At 44.0% G+C, this 22,635-nt stretch overlaps 1 protein-coding gene and 1 pseudogene across 3 annotated transcripts in view; both read left to right on the top strand.

Annotated features, from left to right (window-relative positions):
- The window catches only part of LOC118392863 (glutamate receptor ionotropic, delta-2-like), a 716,766-nt gene that overhangs the window by 59,114 nt on the left and 635,017 nt on the right, over nucleotides 1–22,635 (top strand). The window lies entirely within an intron of this gene.
- Nucleotides 912–964, top strand: LOC118394340 (uncharacterized; annotated as a pseudogene).

The following is a 22,635-nucleotide window of genomic DNA, read 5'->3' as shown; positions in this document are numbered from 1 at the left end:
AAGCTACTTTGCAGAATTGAAGGAGGAGCCACGCCTGGAACAGCCGTCAGAGTGTACCAGAGCTACATCCAAGTATGCTTCACCAGCCTGGTGTAACGTGGGGAGTTCTGATGTCAGAAAACTTCGGACCATTCAAAACCTTTGCATCAAGATGGCATACAGACTCCCGACGTACACAAACACACACTACATACATGACCTTTCAGGACTGAGAACAGTAGAGGAGAGGATGGCTGTCCTGTGGCGCAGGTTTACCCTCAAGTCGGTGGACAATCCATCTCTGAAACCCATGATTCGAGAGGAACAAGCTAACCATCCTCTCTGTGCTTCTTTAGCATATCTATCACTTTTAATCCACTTTTAAACCTTTTTTAGAGAGGATATCTGGTGCATTATATTGTGATTTTATCCACTCTTACTCCTGCTGATAGGCACTGCAATAGAAGCGGATATTTTAACAACATAAACACAGATTTTACTGCACTTTTTGTTTTTATCAAATCAAGTTAAAAAAAAAACATTTTAAAAAAGGAAGGAGAACTCCACCACCCACTCCCCTCCCCCTGTGCCTTGCCAATCCTGCCCTCCACCAAACTGATACATGGACATTTAGAGGAATTTAGATTTAAGGGCATGAAGCTCTTATCTAAGATGTCTGTACCAGTCTCAAAGTTCTTTACAATAGTGATGTTGCGTGCTCTACAGGTTACAGAAAGAGAAGAAGCTTGGTGGGTGCTAAACTCATCCCGGCTTCAAAAGGTGGACAAGAGGAATCCATGACCTACCTGTACCAGTCTCAAGGTTATAGAAATACATCTATAGAACCTACCTACAGGTTATAGAAATACATCTATAGAACCTACCTACAGGTTATAGAAATACATCTATAGAACCTATCTATAGGTTATGGAAAATGTACTCTTTTAGCATTTCTCTAGTAGGTTTTCTCAAGGAGAAAGCCTCCACTTCTATGTCAAAGATACTTTAGTCAGCAAAAACACTACAGTGAATACTACAGTAAAGTCAGCAAAAACACTACAGTGAAAACTACAGTTTTTATACCATAGTATACTATAGTATTATTTAATGTGGGTATGTACCGTATGCTATACATTAGTATCTATGTTTACCTTATGCAATTTAGTGCAATAGTTACATACAGGAGATTGCTTTGTTTATGAAGTTTATATATTAATGGAAGACTGTTACAGAGGAGTGTAAATGTTTTTTTTAGGCTGGATCATGTTGTGTTGTATTGTTGTATGTTTTAGTTATGTAATGTACTGATTGTTGCTGCCTTCTTGGCCTGGTCTCCCTTGAAAAAGAGACTCTGGGTCTCAATGTGCTTTTCCTGGTTAAATAAAGGTTAAATAAATAAAACATTTGTTGGCCATGGTTTTATTATTTATCATTTAGAATAATCCAAAATTGGTCTGGTGAAAACACCGTTGAGATAATACCACAGGGGAATTGCTTAATGTTTGAAGGCAGTGTTTTTCAGTCTTGGGCTTTGGAATCCACAGGTGGTGCAGAACTTATCAAGGACTTAAAAATGTGTTGACTAGTTGAATACCGGTCTTGAACAAAACCCTTTCAAAGAGAATCACACTGTAATTGTATTTCATATAGAATCATACTGTAATCGTATTTCATAGAGAATCACACTGTAATCGTATTTCATAGAGAATCATACTGTAATCGTATTTCATAGAGAATCATACTGTAATCGTATTTCATAGAGAATCATACTGTAATCGTATTTCATAGAGAATCATACTGTAATCGTATTTCATAGAGAATCACACTGTAATCGTATTTCATAGAGAATCACACTGTAATCGTATTTCATAGAGAATCACACTGTAATCGTATTTCATAGAGAATCATACTGTAATCGTATTTCATAGAGAATCATACTGTAATCGTATTTCATAGAGAATCACACTGTAATCGTATTTCATAGAGAATCACACTGTAATCGTATTTCATAGAGAATCACACTGTAATCGTATTTCATAGAGAATCATACTGTAATCGTATTTCATAGAGAATCATACTGTAATCGTATTTCATAGAGAATCATACTGTAATCGTATTTCAAAGAGAATCATACTGTAATCGTATTTCAAAGAGAATCATACTGTAATCGTATTTCAAAGAGAATCATACTGTAATCGTATTTCAAAGAGAATCATACTGTAATCGTATTTCATAGAGAATCATACTGTAATCGTATTTCATAGAGAATCATACTGTAATCGTATTTCATAGAGAATCATACTGTAATCGTATTTCATAGAGAATCATACTGTAATCGTATTTCATAGAGAATCACACTGTAATTGTATTTCATAGAGAATCGTATTTCATAGAGATTCATACTGTAATCGTATTTCATAGAGAATCACACTGTAATTGTATTTCATAGAGAATCGTATTTCATAGAGATTCATACTATAAACTTATTTAATAAAGAATCATATTGTAAACATATTTCATAGAGAATCATACTATAAATGTATTTAATAGAGAATCATACTATAAATGTATTTAATAGAGAATCATACTATACATGTATTTAATAGAGAATTATACTGTAAACTTATTTGATAGAGAATCATAATGTAAACTTATTTAATAGATAATCATACTGTAAACTTATTTCACAGAGAATCATACTATAAACCTATTTAATATAGAATAATACTGTAAACTTATTTCACAGAGAATCATACTGTCACGTTCGTCGTAATGATGAGACCAAGGTGCAGCGTGAGTAGAGTTCCACATCATTTTAATAAACCGAAACTCACTGAACGAAAACAACAAATAACCAAACGAAACGTGAAGCTACTGTTGTGCACTAAGGCAACTAAATCTAGACAAGATCCCACAACACAAATTAGGAAAATGGCTACCTAAATATGATCCCCAATCAGAGACAACGATAAACAGCTGTCTCTGATTGGGAACCATATCAGGCCAACATAGACATACAAAAACCCTAAACATACAAAAACTAGAGTATTCACCCTAGTCACACCCTGACCTAACCAAAATATATAGAAAAACAGAGATATCTAAGGTTAGGGCGTGACACATAATGTAAACTTATTTCATAGAAAATCATACCGTTAACGTATTTCTCACTGACATGACAGATGGCTTGAGAAAGACGGATTGCAAACATGTTTCAACATGTTTCACATACTCCACATGTGCTGTCAGTTTTGGAGAGAATCTGGAAGGACCCTTCTCCACCAGTGGTGAAGCTGACAGTTTCTCAAGAACACAGAACTCGGAATTCACAGAATTCTCTGTTATCTCTCCCCTGCCTTACATACCAAATGTGTCTCGCTCCACTCACATTACTAAGAGCTTAGCTACTGTATAGTGAAGGAGCACGTCTAGCTGTAAAGGGAGGGTACTATGGCCGGCATGAATACATGATTTGTATGTTCTCCACAGATATGCCTGTCAATAGTGTGATTCTTTGAGAAACACTTGATGAGTTGTATTCATTTGAATATTCTCCTTTGGAAGTAGATAAGACGAAGAGAGAACAGCTCTCAAACGATTAATTCTGTGTGCCTGTACTGTCTTAACAGGCACGTGGCAGGGGTGTTTCATGACAGAACTAGCCCTGTATGAAAGCTATGATTCGACTAGTATTTTTGTAGTATCTTCAGACATCTTAGCACCGTGTTCTTAGATACCGCGTCAGATGTGATGGTCCAAATAGAGCACAGTGTCCCCAGTACACCAGAGGGGTTCAGAAGAGCATGGGCATGACGAGGATTTGACAGTATCGCTAAGCACAAAACACTCATTATCGCTTGTCCGATCACAGTTTTGGAGTTAAATACACTCACAAGTCCTCCTTTGCTGCTTTTGCTGAAGCTAGACTAAGGTAGATAAAGTCAATGCATGATCAATACGGTATCTACAGTGCAAACACGCAAACTGTTGAAATATGCATGGGATGTCATCGTTTTGATTGATCATGTCTGGGAAGGTCTGCTGGGGTTTGTTTGACACTCCCTGCAGGGAAACCAACTGACTGCACTTCATGTAAGGTGATTTCCCCAGGAAAGGTAATCTCTTTAAACAGATGGTCCATTAGAGGATTCTCAATGCAGCTTTTCTTGTGTAATTGTGTTTGAGCAAACACCAGTCTTTTTGTGAGGCTCGGTGCGGGCCTGTGACAGCTGAGCAACCAGTACGGTAGTAGCACCCATTGTCTTCAAATGTCACCACTTGAGAGTGGAGTACTTATGCAGGCTCATACAATAGATTCACCCCATTAACATCTTTAAAATGGAATACTCGCCGCAGGATTTTAATCATTCAAGGATTACATTTCCATCTTCAAAAGAAAAACATGTATACATTTGCACAAATGTTCATCCGAATGTCATATGTATACACAAGAGATGTTCCCATAATCTTTTGTTGATTCACGTCACATTCAGACACATACAGCTCATTCCTGCGCAATTATTTGAATGAATACTGTAATGCGTTCAGCACTGTAGTTGCTGTGATAGACCTGAAGCTTGTAAATGCTGCAGCACAGTGCCCTGAAACAGCACTGTAGTTGCTGTGATAGACCTGAAGCTTGTAAATGCTGCAGCACAGTGCCCTGAAACAGTACTGTAGTTGCTGTGATAGACCTGAAGCTTGTAAATGCTGCAGCACAGTGCCCTGAAACAGCACTGTAGTTGCTGTGATAGACCTGAAGCTTGTAAATGCTGCAGCACAGTGCCCTGAAACAGTACTGTAGTTGCTGTAATAGACCTGAAGCTTGTAAATGCTGCAGCACAGTGCCCTGAAACAGCACTGTAGTTGCTGTGATAGACATGAAGCTTGTAAATGCTGCAGCACAGTGCCCTGAAACAGCACTGTAGTTGCTGTGATAGACCTGAAGCTTGTAAATGCTGCAGCACAGTGCCCTGAAACAGTACTGTAGTTGCTGTAATAGACCTGAAGCTTGTAAATGCTGCAGCACAGTGCCCTGAAACAGCACTGTAGTTGCTGTGATAGACCTGAAGCTTGTAAATGCTGCAGCACAGTGCCCTGAAACAGTACTGTAGTTGCTGTAATAGACCTGAAGCTTGTAAATGCTGCAGCACAGTGCCCTGAAACAGCACTGTAGTTGCTGTGATAGACATGAAGCTTGTAAATGCTGCAGCACAGTGCCCTGAAACAGCACTGTAGTTGCTGTGAGCTGTTGAAAATATTCAGCAATGCTTTAAACTATAGAAAGGTAATAGGGAAAAAACAGATTAAAATATATGCATACTGTAAGTCTGCTAAATGACTAAAATGTAAAAATATATATATATACCACAAGGCTTTTATTGAGTAGACAAGATGGATGTGTTTTGGCTTTGATATGTAAGGACTCTTTAAAGATGTATGAAACTACCTCTTGGGAGAGAGAGACATGGCAGCCATCCTTGGTACCCCTCCATCAGACAAAAACTAGGTTTCTATTCAGTTTGCTGATTAAATGTTTGAATCGAACATTTCGGTTTTCCTAATTCTCGTTAATTAGATAATTAGTGTGACTGTTTGGGGAGCCGAAAGAGCAGAACATTTATTTCTGTTATAGTGTTTATTCTCCTTCTCAAAAGTAAAAAAAAAAAAAGAACAACGGAACAAGGAACCATTTGTTGGCCCTGTAGCATAGGGTTTAGGTAACTTGGCACAAAGTTCAGCAGGCCCTGGGTCATTTGCAGTGGAGCAGAGAGGGACCACTGTCCGACATTTGGAGAAAATGTTGTAGAATATAAATGCGTCTATCTTTCTCTCAGGAGCAAATGGGTAACGTGTAGAAAGGGGAATGGGTGTTTGGGGATTCCTGGGTCCTTTGCAATAGAGCAGAGAGGGACTAAGTCCTGAGGAAAAGGGATTCATACTAGTGGACTGGACCCAGAGGGACCAAGACCTGAGGAAAAGGGATTCATACTAGTGGACTGGACCCAGAGGGACCAAGTCCTGAGGAAAAGGGATTCATACTAGTGGACTGGACCCAGAGGGACCAAGTCCTGAGGAAAAGGGATTAGTACTGGTGGACTGGACACAGAGGGACCAAGACCTGAGGAAAAGGGATTCATACTAGTGGACTGGACCCAGAGGAACCAAGTCCTGAGGAAAAGGGATTCATACTAGTGGACTGGACCCAGAGGGACCAAGTCCTGAGGAAAAGGGATTCATACTAGTGGACTGGACCCAGAGGGACCAAGACCTGAGGAAAAGGGATTAGTGCTGGTGGACTGGACACAGAGGGACCAAGACCTGAGGAAAAGGGATTCATACTAGTGGACTGGACCCAGAGGGACCAAGTTCTGAGGAAAAGGGATTAGTGCTGGTGGACTGGACCCAGAGGGACCAAGTCCTGAGGAAAAGGGATTAGTGCTGGTGTACTGGACCCAGAGGGACCAAGTCCTGAGGAAAAGGGATTAGTGCTGGTGGACTGGACACAGAGGGACCAAGACCTGAGGAAGAGGGATTAGTGCTGGTGGACTGGACCCAGAGGGACCAAGTCCTGAGGAAAAGGGATTAGTGCTGGTGGACTGGACACAGAGGGACCAAGACCTGAGGAAAAGGGATTCATACTAGTGGACTGGACCCAGAGGGACCAAGACCTGAGGAAAAGGGATTCATACTAGTGGACTGGACCCAGAGGGACCAAGTCCTGAGGAAAAGGGATTAGTGCTGGTGGACTGGACACAGAGGGACCAAGACCTGAGGAAAAGGGATTCATACTAGTGGACTGGACCCAGAGGGACCAAGACCTGAGGAAAAGGGATTCATACTAGTGGACTGGACCCAGAGGGACCAAGTCCTGAGGAAAAGGGATTCATACTAGTGGACTGGACCCAGAGGGACCAAGACCTGAGGAAAAGGGATTCATACTAGTGGACTGGACCCAGAGGGACCAAGACCTGAGGAAAAGGGATTAGTACTGGTGGACTGGACCCAGAGGGACCAAGACCTGAGGAAAAGGGATTCATACTAGTGGACTGGACCCAGAGGGACCAAGACCTGAGGAAAAGGGATTAGTACTGGTGGACTGGACCCAGAGGGACCAAGTCCTGAGGAAAAGGGATTAGTGCTGGTGGACTGGACCCAGAGGGACCAAGACCTGAGGAAAAGAGATTAGTGCTGGTGGACTGGACACAGAGGGACCAAGTCCTGAGGAAAAGGGATTAGTGCTGGTGGACTGGACCCAGAGGGACCAAGTCCTGAGGAAAAGGGATTAGTGCTGGTGGACTGGACCCAGAGGGACCAAGTCCTGAGGAAAAGGGATTAGTGCTGGTGGACTGGACCCAGAGGGACCAAGACCTGAGGAAAAGAGATTAGTGCTGGTGGACTGGACACAGAGGGACCAAGTCCTGAGGAAAAGGGATTAGTGCTGGTGGACTGGACCCAGAGGGACCAAGACCTGAGGAAAAGGGATTAGTGCTGGTGTACTGGACCCAGAGGGACCAAGACCTGAGGAAAAGGGATTAGTGCTGGTGTACTGGACACAGAGGGACCAAGTCCTGAGGAAAAGGGATTCATACTAGTGGACTGGACCCAGAGGGACCAAGACCTGAGGAAAAGGGATTAGTGCTGGTGGACTGGACACAGAGGGACCAAGACCTGAGGAAAATGGATTAGTACTGGTGGACTGGACCCAGAGGGACCAAGACCTGAGGAAAAGGGATTAGTGCTGGTGTACTGGACCCAGAGGGACCAAGTCCTGAGGAAAAGGGATTAGTGCTGGTGGACTGGACCCAGAGGGACCAAGTCCTGAGGAAAAGGGATTCATACTAGTGGACTGGACCCAGAGGGACCAAGACCTGAGGAAAAGGGATTCATACTAGTGGACTGGACCCAGAGGGACCAAGTCCTGAGGAAAAGGGATTAGTGCTGGTGGACTGGACCCAGAGGGACCAAGACCTGAGGAAAAGGGATTAGTGCTGGTGGACTGGACCCAGAGGGACCAAGTCCTGAGGAAAAGGGATTAGTGCTGGTGGACTGGACCCAGAGGGACCAAGTCCTGAGGAAAAGGGATTCATACTAGTGGACTGGACCCAGAGGGACCAAGACCTGAGGAAAAGGGATTCATACTAGTGGACTGGACCCAGAGGGACCAAGTCCTGAGGAAAAGGGATTAGTGCTGGTGGACTGGACCCAGAGGGACCAAGACCTGAGGAAAAGGGATTAGTGCTGGTGGACTGGACCCAGAGGGACCAAGACCTGAGGAAAAGGGATTAGTGCTGGTGGACTGGACCCAGAGGGACCAAGACCTGAGGAAAAGGGATTAGTGCTGGTGGACTGGACCCAGAGGGACCAAGTCCTGAGGAAAAGGGATTCATACTAGTGGACTGGACCCAGAGGGACCAAGTCCTGAGGAAAAGGGATTCATACTAGTGGACTGGACCCAGAGGGACCAAGTCCTGAGGAAAAGGGATTAGTGCTGGTGGACTGGACCCAGAGGGACCAAGACCTGAGGAAAAGGGATTAGTGCTGGTGGACTGGACCCAGAGGGACCAAGACCTGAGGAAAAGGGATTAGTGCTGGTGGACTGGACCCAGAGGGACCAAGACCTGAGGAAAAGGGATTACTGCTGGTGGACTGGACCCAGAGGGACCAAGACCTGAGGAAAAGGGATTAGTGCTGGTGGACTGGACCCAGAGGGACCAAGACCTGAGGAAAAGGGATTAGTACTGGTGGACTGGACCCAGAGGGATCATGTGCATGATGTGCTTCTGCACAATTAGTGAAATGACTTCTACTGTCTGACATTTGGGGAATAAGTTGGAGAATATAAATGCATGCATCTTTCTCTCAGTATCAAATAGATCCACATGTAAAGATAGGATTGGTTTTATTCAACTTTTTTGAGTCATTTGTCATTGAAGTGGAGAGGATATTTAGCCATAGGAAGCGTTTTTTGTCATCCAAGTTCAATTGTCCTCCAAGAGTGGCTTGAAAAAAACACAGAAGTGTTTGTACAGACCATTCATCTAGAAATTACTGGACCCCACATCAAAGTCTTCCATTTAACTGATAAATGTTGGTTGGGGAATATCAAGGTAAATGCAAACAAGTGTGGGAGATTCCCAGCAGATTGGAATTTCAGATGCAATTTTCCAGCTCATATGTGTAGACAACTGCTCTTGAAATCCTCTGAAATGAGGGCATGAGTACAGTATCCGGTTATTTTTTTTTTTTTTACATTTGTGGGCTCATCCACATTATATCATTATCCCATAAATTATTAAAGAGAAAATTAAGAGAACAACGTGGCCTTGTGTAATGCTTATTAATCTATATTTAGTGTCTCTGGAAAATGATCTGAGGGCTGATTTATGCTCTGAATAGTAATGCGCGGCTTCTGTGTGAAGGTGCTTGGCATTTACGTTTGGATAAGTTTTTTGATGTTGTCATTGACTTGAAGTGTGAGTAGGGGCTATAAAACATATCATAAGTCTTTCAGAGAATGATTGGCAATACGAGTGGATTCTGTGTCTGTATCTCTAGAATAGCACTTACCAACCCAGTGGGCAAAAACTGGTTGAATCAACGTTGTTTCAATGTAATCGGCCAACGTATTGTGACGTGGAATCTACAGTGCGTGGAAAATACATTTTTTTAAAGTCATAAATGTAAACTGTTGTTTTGAGGTGAAAGTTCAGCTATGATATTTGTAATTGACTATTAGTGTGCTATCTCGTGAGAATGATTGGTGAGAGATTTCCACTTAAAAACTAAATAGATTCACTGTTGCTATCGAAAACATTCCAAAGGGTAGGTTTAACAGAGCAAATGAAATGTGACCATACTTAATCAATCATCATTGATGCTAATGTATATTCAACCTTAACATGAGTAACAGATCCATGGGTTACTCTATCTATACATGTCTTCACACGTAAGCATACACAGCAGGCATGTTCAAGATAGCATGCAAAGGTCGCAGGTCTGTAGAGATCTTCACAATGGCTGTAATAATCTGTGATGGGATTTCAAACAGCATTGATCACTTGCACCATGTACTTTTAATGTAATCTCAACTGTAATCCAGGTCATTTGGTTCTGCTATTAGATGAAGCACAGTGATATTAGTGTCAACATCTTGTATAAATAAAAAATAAAACCTTACATTGTATTCCCATTTTAACTTTGCTACGCTTTTAAATGGGTAAAATGTGCAGTGAAAGACATTTGGGTGACAATTTAACAGACAATGTAATTGTTTTTCCATTGCAATTTGGTTGTGCTTTTAGATGGTTGAAAGCACAGTGATAACAGTGATAACACTTTTGGCTGTTTTTTTTGTGGGTTAATATACAACCAAATATTACGCAATTATCCACGTGAAATGACGCAGTGTGCCCAGTGGGACACCTCTCTCATTATAACTCTAGAAACGACCCTAAGTTGCAGTGCTCAGTAGGCTTTACCTTCAAAATGATCTTATGTGTGAACCCACAAAGATGCCGTATACACAATATAGCCTTAGCAGGCAAAGTGTTTCATTGGGACTCATAGGCCTACTTACAGTAGTGCTGGGCCCCATTCTCCAGGCCACATAGTTTGCTGCAGTGATGAATAAAACAACAGCCTTGGTTTGTTATGTTCTGCTGACTTGCAGGGTTTTAAATGAACTAGCTTCTAGCAGACAACTGAGCTGCTACCGCTCCAGTCTCCCCTCCTCAGGTCAGTCCTAACCAGGGTGGGAGCTAGCTAGTGTTCTCTGGAAGGTCAGCCTGCTCTCGGACAGTGTTCTCTGGAAGGTCAGCCTGCTCTCGGACACTGTTCTCTGGAAGGTCAGCCTGCTCTCGGACACTGTTCTCTGGAAGGTCAGCCTGCTCTCGGACAGTGTTCTCTGGAAGGTCAGCCTGCTCTCGGACACTGTTCTCTGGAAGGTCAGCCTGCTCTCGGACAGTGTTCTCTGGAAGGTCAGCCTGCTCTCGGACACTGTTCTCTGGAAGGTCTCCAGTGCTGATGACAAACCCTAGGAATAACAAATGACTAGATGTCATTATTATTTTTAAATGTAACCTTTATTTAACTAGGCATGTCAGTTAAGAACATATTCTTATTTACAATGACGGCCTACCCCGGACGACGCTGGGCCAATTGTGCGCCGCCTTATGAGACTCCCAATCACGACCGGTTGTGATGGACTCAAACCAGGGTGTCTGTAGTGACGCCTCTAGCACTGAGATGCAGTGGCTTAGACCACAGCGCCACTTGGAAGCCCAATGGAAATATCATTTCTATGTATTTCTATATCAGGTCAGAAACGGACCTGAGTGCACCCAATGTTGTGTGCCTGTCTGGATAGCTGTGTTTGAGCCAGAAATCTTGCTTGTTTGTAGGTGACCAAATACTTATTTTCCACCATAATTTGCAAATAAATTCATTAAAAATCCTACAATGTGATTTTCTGTATTTTTTTTCTCATTTTGTCTGTCACAGTTGAAGTGTACCTATGATGAAAATTACAGGCCTCTCTCATCTTTTTAAGTGGGAGAACTTGCACAATTGGTGGCTGACTAAATACTTTTTTGCCCCACTGTTGTGGTGTTACCACGGTCTCTCTCTCTCTCTCTCTCTCTCTCTCTCTCTCTCTCTCTCTCTCTCTCTCTCTCTCTCTCTCTCTCTCTCTCTCTCTCCCTCTCACTCTCTCCTAATCTCATGCTGTGTGACAACCTCCAGTGAGAAGGCCATGTTGTGTGTCACACTCACAATTGGCTCAGCATTCCATTAGTGTCAAGTACCTTAACACTCCTCACTAATTCCCTCCCCACCTCTCCACTCACAGACAAATCTGGGAATATTGACATCGGCATCATCATCAATGCTCATTAACACCGATTTCTACACACACTGGGAAAGGTGCTAATGGATATGCAAATAGAGATATTAATTAGAGAGTTATGGGGTCTCAAGCTAAGTGATTCTAATAAATCTCTCATTGGTGACAGTGTTGCTTGGGGTTAGTTCTGGCGAGCAGACATGAAGGGCTCAGGTTGTGTTGGGGGGTGAAATGGGGACGCAAGAGTGATATGGTAAACTATACAATAGAAGATACACTACATGACCAAAAGTGTGTGGGCACCTCATTCCAAAATCATGGGCTTTAATATGAAGTTGCCCCCCTTGGCCACTATAACAGCCTCCACTCTTCTGTGAAGGCTTTCCACTACATGTTGGAACATTGCTGAAGGAACTTGCTTCCATTCAGCCACAAGACCATTAGTGAGGTCGGGCACTGATGTTGGGCAATTAGGCCAAGCTCGTAATCGGCGTTCCAATTCATCCTAAAGGTGTTTGATGGGGTTGAGGTCAGGGCTCTGTGCAGTCCAGTCAAGTTCTTCCACACCGATATCGACAAACCATTTCTGTATGGACCTCGCTTTGTGCACAGGCGCATTGTCTTGCTGAAACAGGAAATGGCCTTTCCCAAACTTATTCCACAAACACGGAAGCACAGAATCATCTATAATGTCATTGCATGTTGTAGCATTACTATTTCCCTTCACTGAAACTTAGGGGCCCCAGACCATTATTCCTCCTCCACCAAACTTTACAGTTGGCACTATGCTTTCGGGCCGGCAGCATTCTCCTGACATCCGCCAAACCCAGATTCATCTGTCGGACAGCAAGATGGTGAAGTGTGAGAGTACGTGTTTCCACTGCCAAAGAGTCCAATGGTGGCGAACTTTACACCACTCCAGTCGACGCTTGGCATTGCGCATGGTGATCTTAGGCTTGGATGGAAACCCATTTCATGAAGCTCCCGACGAACAGTTCTTGTGCTGACATTGCAGAGGGCGGTTTGGAACTCAGTAGTGAGTGTTGCAACCGAGGACAGTCCCGTTCTGTGAGTTTTTGTGGCCTACCACTTCGCGGCTGAGCCGTTGTTGCTCCTAGAAGTTTTGACTTCACAATAACAGCACTTCCAGTTGATCGGGGAATCTTTAGCAGGGCAGAAATCTGACAAACGAACTTGTAGGAAAGGTGGCATCCTATGACGATGCCACGTTGAAAGTCACTGAGCTCTACAGTAAGGCCATTCTACTGCCAATGCTTGTCTGTGGAGATTGCATGGCTGTGTGCTCGATTTTATACACCTGTCAGCAATAGGTGGGGCTGAAATAGCCGAATCCACTAATTTGAAGGAGTGTCCGTATAGATAGTGTATATAGAGACAGATGCATTCGTGTAGGCCTGTTGATATGAGGTCATTACAATGGATATATTATTTTCTTGTCTGCATTATTCTCTAGCCTTTACCTGAAGTTGTATAATACCTTTGAACACACTGTGCTGCTTTCAGCTGATTTAATGTCTACCAAACACCCCAACAGCATCTGAAATGGCAAGAAAGAGTTATGTGTGTGTCTGTGTGTGTGTGTGTGTGTGTGTGTGTGTGTGTGTGTGGGTGTGGGTGTGTGTGTGGCACGGGGTACACTCCACAAAGATGTAGTGCCACAGCGATGAAGCCTGTTCCTACCAAGGAGGTGGATATCCAGCAACACTGCTGAAATCCCCCCAACACCCCCCGACTCCGTCCCTCTGTCTCTGTCCCCCCTGCCGCAAAGTCACTATCTTCTGTTACATACGCCCAGTCCCAAGCATCTATGTCTTTATGATGTCAAAGAGCCCTGGTCTAATGGGAAACGGACCCTCCCAGGCCCCATCCAGCAGAGCCATTTAAGCCCACTTTGATTAAATGTCAGGAAGAAGGTGTCTCCACAGCCGGGGAAAGTGAGGGACAGTCATGGAGAGGCTTTAGATTGGCTCAGTAAATGATGAAGGAAATTCATTTACATGGTAATAATGAAAGTGCGTGTTGAGCCAGCAGGAGAAGGGAAAATGGCACGTGTGGTTTTCACAGTACAAATCATGTCCCCTTTCAAGTTATACACAAAGGCGGATAAATTAGAGGGAACCACAATTTCCGCAGATGCAGATTGCTGATACACACATACGCACGGACACACACACACAAACACACACACACACACACACACACACACACACACACACACACACACACACACACACACACACACACACACACACACACACACACACACACACACACACACACACACACACACACACACACACACACACACACACACACACACGGTTGAAGTTGAAGGATATGGATCTAGTCCTACCCTACAAGTTCTTGGTTCCTTCCTCCATGAGAATCTCTTTAATCTATTTCAGGCACGCATGGCTCCCTAATGACAGTGGCTGTGGTGACCTCCCTCAACAATGCCCACACACACACACCATTATATTCCTGCTCTGAGACTCTCCCTGCCTGGTGCAGAGGTGGAAACCCAGCCAGTCTCATCACAGATAGATATTGAAGAAGTCTTTCTTTACATGCATACGATCAGTTATTAATGGGTGGCTGTGTGTGGCCATGGCTGACATGCAGAGTGATGATCAGTTATTAATGGGTGACTGTGTGTGGCCATGGCTGACATGCAGAGTGATATATGTGGCATTGTGTTGCTGTTTCTATACAATGTTCTATCAGTCGATTACTGCGCTCCCCTGGACCTCCCGGTGCCCATTTATCGCCCTTGTCTCCCAGGTGTCAGCCACCACATCCTTCTCCCTAGCGTAGCATGGGCCGTAAATCTGACCGCCTTCACACGCGTGCACTCACAGGCCTCCCCTAAACAGCAGCCCTCCAACCCCACCCCTCAGGTCAAGAGGAAACGAATGAATCATTATCATTACACAGCGCCATCACCACATTGCTTTCATGATCACATGAGGCCCACCAGCGCACAAGCCATGTATTGGTCATACACACAGAGATCCTATTAAATTAGAAGGGCTATGTCATAATCCCTCAAAGTTCCAGAATGAAAATGGCAGCCATATTGGCCAGGGAGTAATCGAAACCAGTCCAATTCGAATGAATGGCAATAGAGGTATATCTATACTTATGCAGGAAAGTAAAAGTGAGGCATGTAATATATCAGAAATTGTGTAATGAAATTATTGTCAACCTGAAATAATCATATAATTATAAAATACATTTTATATGGGTTTTATACAAATGCTCTTTATAAATAGCCTCTAAAATATGTGTAAACAGACCATAAATGTCAAAATTGTAGTTTTCTTGGAAAGTTGTGAGTACTATTGTATGAATCAATATCAGCACTTGTTGCATTTACTATCATCAACTGATTTCAACCATAGAATGTTGAAATATTGACAGTTAATTTGAAAAATGTAAAACTGCCTGGCTAGCTAGCTAGCTAACGAACATTCAGTGCAGATAAACTCTTCAAATTCATTATTTCCATTCTAGTATTGTTATATCTAATTATATGCTTATACATCACCTACCTGTTGGAAGGAATTATACAATGTTCCTCTATGGTCATCAGTTTCTGACTGCTGTCAAGGTGGGCACCACCCCTCGGTTCCCTCTCCTCTTTCACTGCCACTGTCATCAAGGCTTTCAAATCAAATGTATTTATATAGCCCTTCGTACATCAGCTGATATCTCAAAGTGCTGTACAGAAACCCGGCCTAAAACCCCAAACAGCAAGCAATGCAGGTGTCAATCACCATCATCATCATCACCAGAACTACCATGGGGTTGATCAGTCACAATTGGACCAGACTAGGCTGAGGAGACCAGTGGAGGGAATGGTATTCTGCTGTATCTTAGTGGGGATTTGCAAGTACTGCATGTGTCAAATACAGGAAGAGAGAGAGAGATAGAGTATATAACCTAAACAGGAAGGATATGCAGTAAATAGCCTAAACAGGAAGGATATGCAGTATATAGCCTAAACAGGAAGGATATACAGTATATAGCCTAAACAGGAAGTATATACAGTATATAGCCTAAACAGGAAGGATATGCAGTATATAGCCTGAACAGGAAGGATATACAGTATATAGCCTAATCAGGAAGGATATACAGTATATAGCCTAAACAGGAAGGATATACAGTATATAGCCTAAACAGGAAGGATATGCAGTATATAGCCTGAACAGGAAGGATATACAGTATATAGCCTAATCAGCAAGGATATACAGTATATAGCCTAATCAGGAAGTATATACAGTATATAGCCTAATCAGGAAGGATATACAGTATATAGCCTAATCAGGAAGGATATACAGTATATAGCCTAATCAGGAAGGATATACAGTATATAGCCTAATCAGGAAGTATATACAGTATATAGCCTAATCAGGAAGGATATACAGTATATAGCCTAAACAGGAAGGATATACAGTATATAGCCTAATCAGGAAGGATATACAGTATATAGCCTAATCAGGAAGGATATACAGTATATAGCCTGAACAGGAAGGATATACAGTATATAGCCTAATCAGGAAGGATATACAGTATATAGCCTAATCAGGAAGGATATACAGTATATAGCCTAATCAGGAAGTATATACAGTATATAGCCTAATCAGGAAGGATATACAGTATATAGCCTAATCAGGAAGGATATACAGTATATAGCCTAATCAGGAAGGATATACAGTATATAGCCTAATCAGGAAGGATATACAGTATATAGCCTAATCAGGAAGGATATACAGTATATAGCCTAATCAGGAAGGATATACAGTATATAGCCTAATCAGGAAGGATATACAGTATATAGCCTAATCAGGAAGGATATACAGTATATAGCCTGAACAGGAAGGATATACAGTATATAGCCTAAACAGGAAGGATATACAGTATATAGCCTAAACAGGAAGGATATACAGTATATAGCCTAATCAGGAAGGATATGCAGTATATAGCCTAAACAGGAAGGATATACAGTATATAGCCTAAACAGGAAGGATATGCAGTATATAGCCTAAACAGGAAGGATATACAGTATATAGCCTAAACAGGAAGGATATACAGTATATAGCCTAAACAGGAAGGATATACAGTATATAGCCTAAACAGGAAGGATATGCAGTATATAGCCTAAACAGGAAGGATATGCAGTATATAGCCTAAACAGGAAGGATATACAGTTTATAGCCTAATCAGGAAGGATATACAGTATATAGCCTAAACAGGAAGGATATACAGTATATAGCCTAAACAGGAAGGATATGCAATTAGAGTTAATAACTCTTCATTTTTTTTGCCACCACATAAATAACCTTCTGAACCTCGCATCTGTTTGGACAGCATGTGACACACCTCTTTTCCTACTCCACTGCTGGTCCAGTAGTCATCTAAATGGTCTGGAAAGGACAGGGCTGCCAGTCTGGTTCCATGTCTAACCCTGTGAGTGACATTTCAGGACGGGAGCAGCTTCCTTCACACTCCATCGCTCCTTATTGCAAGTGAAATTCTTCCAGTTCAGACAATCGCTCATTAATCCTAAATGATTTGGTGTAAAGCCACAAGCTAATTAAGCGTGCTTAATTGAGTATACTGCGAAATAGTAACAGAAGTGTTGGTGTTTTGCTGCAGTTGAAAGGGAACTCATGTTGATACTTTTGACTGGCAGAAATACCCTTTCTTTCCATGCAGATGTTTTTTGTTCAACAGAGTAAAGGGCAAATGGTTAGTGGTGTTTTATAAAGGAAAGACAGCAGCTTCCTGGAGACGTTATTGGACTAACTGGATATTTATCAGGAAGTCAAGAGTAAACAACAACATGAAGGGAATATAAAATACATGGTTTAACATTCCCAAATCGATTTCTCTTAACTTGAACCAATTCCAATTCAAAAGCTGTTGTGTTGGAGCGATGTTGTGGAAATAGCAGTGATTATGTATTGTGCATTTGAGCCATGTTGCCCTTGGCACGTAAAGCTACACTCAATGTCTTTATTCTCTCCTCTGATTAATGTTGTGACATTTGCCTTTTCACACGCACAGTCACCCAGGCCTATGTCCGCACGCACACACACACACACACACACACACACACACACACACACACACACACACACACACACACACACACACACACACACACACACACACACACACACACACACACACACACACACACACACACACACACACACACGTGCACACACATAAACACACACACACACACGCGCACACACACACGCACACGTGCAGACATGGACGCAAGTACAAACGCACGCACACGTGCACACGAACCGCGAAGGACATGTGCACACACAAATCTAGGCTTCCTTTGGGAAGTGGATTGAAAGAAAAATAATCCTCTTCACTTTTTCTTCTCTTGAGATACATTCATCAATGTGACAATGGCCATGATGTTCACAGCGGGGCTTTGCCCTTCTTCTCACTCTGTTGCTATATGCTATGTACTGGTAACTGCCAAAATACATGAAAACACTTGAAGCTGTTCTGGTGGTTCGTGGTGGCCCACAGCCCTATGAAGACACTATGTTGGTGTTTCCTTTATTTTGGCACATACCTGTATGTTTGCAGCTGCTATCAGGTGCCAGTGTGCACTGTCCAGCACTGTCCAGTATGGTTTGCCATCCCTTGATAAATCCCTTGGTATGCAACAAGTATCTGGTCACAGATCTTAGATCTGATGTAAAATCACTTGATATTGCCCAGCTGAGGAACATTATGAGACAAATGATGAAGCTCCCTGATTAAGGTGTGATTGAATGTCAGTAGAAAGTTATTTTTTAGTTATTTAATTTAAAATTAATGGTATTCCAACAACTTTAAAAGCACATTTGTATGTTTGGAAACTGTTTGTTGATTACTCATAATATTTGGATTAATAATTTGTTGTGAATATATGGGTGAGCTCACGCCCACAAGTTAATTCATTTAATTCATGTTTTCATTATAGAACCGTTTGAATAGCTGATGGTTTTAGAGGTTCTCTTTACCATATAATACTGCCACAGGTAAGATATGCTTTAGAGTAACTGTCCAGTGAAAATCTCACTTTTAAAAGTTGGTATTCTGCTAACTCGTATTCGTACCCAAATAATGTGATCGACTTGTCCTATACTTGTATTTGTGGCCAAAGCATAAATTGGAGAAGAGACCCCAGCTCAAACTTGTATCTCAAACAGACCATTTCAAAGTACTTGCTATTTCCTCAAAGAGGATGATGTGATCCTCCTGAGGAGGATGAGCTGGTCAGTCAGCGGTCTATTCACATGAATATTTTAATTGACCGGTATATGTTCACACCATTCTGTTGTTGGGTATGTTCACACCATTCTGTTGTTGGGTACGCCCACACCATTCTGTTGTTGGGTACGCCCACACCATTCTGTTGTTGGGTATGTTCACACCATTCTGTTGTTGGGTATGTTCACACCATTCTGTTGTTGGGTATGTTCACACCATTCTGTTGTTGGGTACGCCCACACCATTCTGTTGTTGGGTACGCCCACACCATTCTGTTGTTGGGTATGTTCACACCATTCTGTTGTTGGGTATGTTCACACCATTCTGTTGTTGGGTACGCCCACACCATTCTGTTGTTGGGGTACGCCCACACCATTCTGTTGTTGGGGTACGCCCACACCATTCTGTTGTTGGGTACGCCCACACCATTCTGTTGTTGGGTACGCCCACACCATTCTGTTGTTGGGTACGTCCACACCATTCTGTTGTTGGGTACGCCCACACCATTCTGTTGTTGGGTACGCCCACACCATTCTGTTGTTGGGTACGTCCACACCATTCTGTTGTTGGGTATGTTCACACCATTCTGTTGTCGGGTACGCCCACACCATTCTGTTGTTGGGTACGCCCACACCATTCTGTTGTTGGGTACGCCCACACCATTCTGTTGTTGGGTACGCCCACACCATTCTGTTGTTGGGTACGCCCACACCATTCTGTTGTTGGGTACGCCCACACCATTCTGTTGTTGGGTACGCCCACACCATTCTGTTGTTGGGTACGCCCACAGCATTCTGTTGTTGGGTACGCCCACACCATTCTGTTGTTGGGTACGCCCACACCATTCTGTTGTTGGGTACGCCCACAGCATTCTGTTGTTGGGGTACGCCCACACCATTCTGTTGTTGGGTACGCCCACAGCATTCTGTTGTTGGGTACGCCCACAGCATTCTGTTGTTGGGGTACGCCCACTCCATTCTGTTGTTGGGTACGCCCACAGCATTCTGTTGTTGGGTTTCTGTTGTTGGGGTACGCCCACAGCATTCCACAGCATTCTGTTGTTGGGGTACGCCCACACCATTCTGTTGTTGGGTACGCCCACACCATTCTGTTGTTGGGGTACGCCCACACCATTCTGTTGTTGGGGTACGCCCACACCATTCTGTTGTTGGGTACGCCCACACCATTCTGTTGTTGGGTATTTTCGCCACTCTGTTGTTGGGGTATGCCCACAGCATTCTGTTGTTGGGGTACGCCTTCTGTTGTTGGGGCACGCCCACAGCATTCTGTTGTTGGGGTACGCCCACTCCATTCTGTTGTTGGGTACGCCCACAGCATTCTGTTGTTGGGTACGCCCACAGCATTCTGTTGTTGGGGTACGCCCACTCCATTCTGTTGTTGGGTACGTCCACACCATTCTGTTGTTGGGGTACGCCCACACCATTCTGTTGTTGGGGTACGCCCACACCATTCTGTTGTTGGGTACGCCCACACCATTCTATTGTTGGGTATTTTCACGCCACTCTGTTGTTGGGGTATGCCCACAGCATTCTGTTGTTGGGGTACGCCCACTCCACTCTGTTGTTGGGGCACGCCCACAGCATTCTGTTGTTGGGGTACGCCCACTCCATTCTGTTGTTGGGTACGCCCACAGCATTCTGTTGTTGGGTACGCCACTCCATTCTGTTGTTGGGTACGCCCACACCATTCTGTTGTTGGGTACAGCATTCTGTTGTTGGGTACGCCCACACCATTCTGTTGTTGGGTACGCCCACACCATTCTATTGTTGGGTATTTTCACGCCACTCTGTTGTTGGGGTATGCCCACAGCATTCTGTTGTTGGGGTACGCCCACTCCACTCTGTTGTTGGGGCACGCCCACAGCATTCTGTTGTTGGGGTACGCCCACTCCATTCTGTTGTTGGGTACGCCCACAGCATTCTGTTGTTGGGTACGCCCACAGCATTCTGTTGTTGGGGTACGCCCACTCCATTCTGTTGTTGGGTACGTCCACACCATTCTGTTGTTGGGGTACGCCCACACCATTCTGTTGTTGGGGTACGCCCACACCATTCTGTTGTTGGGTACGCCCACAGCATTCTGTTGTTGGGGTATGCCCACAGCATTCTGTTGTTGGGGTACGCCCACTCCACTCTGTTGTTGGGGCACGCCCACAGCATTCTGTTGTTGGGGTACGCCCACTCCACTCTGTTGTTGGGGCACGCCCACAGCATTCTGTTGTTGGGGTACGCCCACTCCATTCTGTTGTTGGGTACGCCCACAGCATTCTGTTGTTGGGTACGCCCACAGCATTCTGTTGTTGGGGTACGCCCACTCCATTCTGTTGTTGGGTACGCCCACAGCATTCTGTTGTTGGGTACGCCCACAGCATTCTGTTGTTGGGGTACGCCCACTCCATTCTGTTGTTGGGTACGCCCACAGCATTCTGTTGTTGGGTACGCCCACAGCATTCTGTTGTTGGGGTACGCCCACTCCATTCTGTTATTGGGGCACGCCCACAGCATTCTGTTGTTGGGTACGCCCACTCCATTCTGTTGTTGGGTACGCCCACAGCATTCTGGTGTTGGGTATGTTCACACCATTCTGGTGTTGGGGTACGCCCACTCCATTCTGTTGTTGGGTACACCCACACCATTCTGTTGTTGGGTACACCCACACCATTCTGTTGTTGGGTACGCCCACACCATTCTGTTGTTGGGTACGCCCACACCATTCTGTTGTTGGGTACGCCCACAGCATTCTGTTGTTGGGTACGCCCACTCCATTCTGTTGTTGGGTACGCCCACACCATTCTGTTGTTGGGTACGCCCACTCCATTCTGTTGTTGGGTACGCCCACAGCATTCTGTTGTTGGGTACGCCCACTCCATTCTGTTGTTGGGTACACCCACATCATTCGGTTGTTGGGTACGCCCACTCCATTCTGTTGTTGGGTACGCCCACAGCATTCTGTTGTTAGGGTACGCCCACACCATTCTGTTGTTAGGGTACGCCCACACCATTCTGTTGTTGGGTACGCCCACAGCATTCTGTTGTTGGGGTACGCCCACACCATTCTGTTGTTGGGGTATGCCCACACCATTCTGTTGTTGCGTATGCCCACACCATTCTGTTGTTGGGGTACGCCCACACCATTCTGTTGTTGGGTACGCCCACACCATTCTGTTGTTGGGGTACGCCCACACCATTCTGTTGTTGGGGTACGCCCACACCATTCTGTTGTTGGGGTACGCCCACACCATTCTGTTGTTGGGGTACGCCCACACCATTCTGTTGTTGGGGTACGCCCACACCATTCTGTTGTTGGGGTACGCCCACACCATTCTGTTGTTGGGGTATGCCCACACCATTCTGTTGTTGGGGTACGCCCACTCAATTCCAACACAGAAGAGCTTCTTTTTAACATAACTACTGTAGTCGTATTGTAATTAATTATAGGTCATATTTCATAGAAATCTGGAAACACTAGACAATTACTTTAGTGTG

The sequence above is a fragment of the Oncorhynchus keta genome, chromosome 14 (assembly GCF_023373465.1).
Source record: "Oncorhynchus keta strain PuntledgeMale-10-30-2019 chromosome 14, Oket_V2, whole genome shotgun sequence".
Classification (NCBI taxonomy): Eukaryota; Metazoa; Chordata; class Actinopteri; order Salmoniformes; family Salmonidae; genus Oncorhynchus; species Oncorhynchus keta.
Note: the sequence above shows the minus strand (reverse complement) of the source record. Positions and strands in the feature narration are given on the sequence as shown.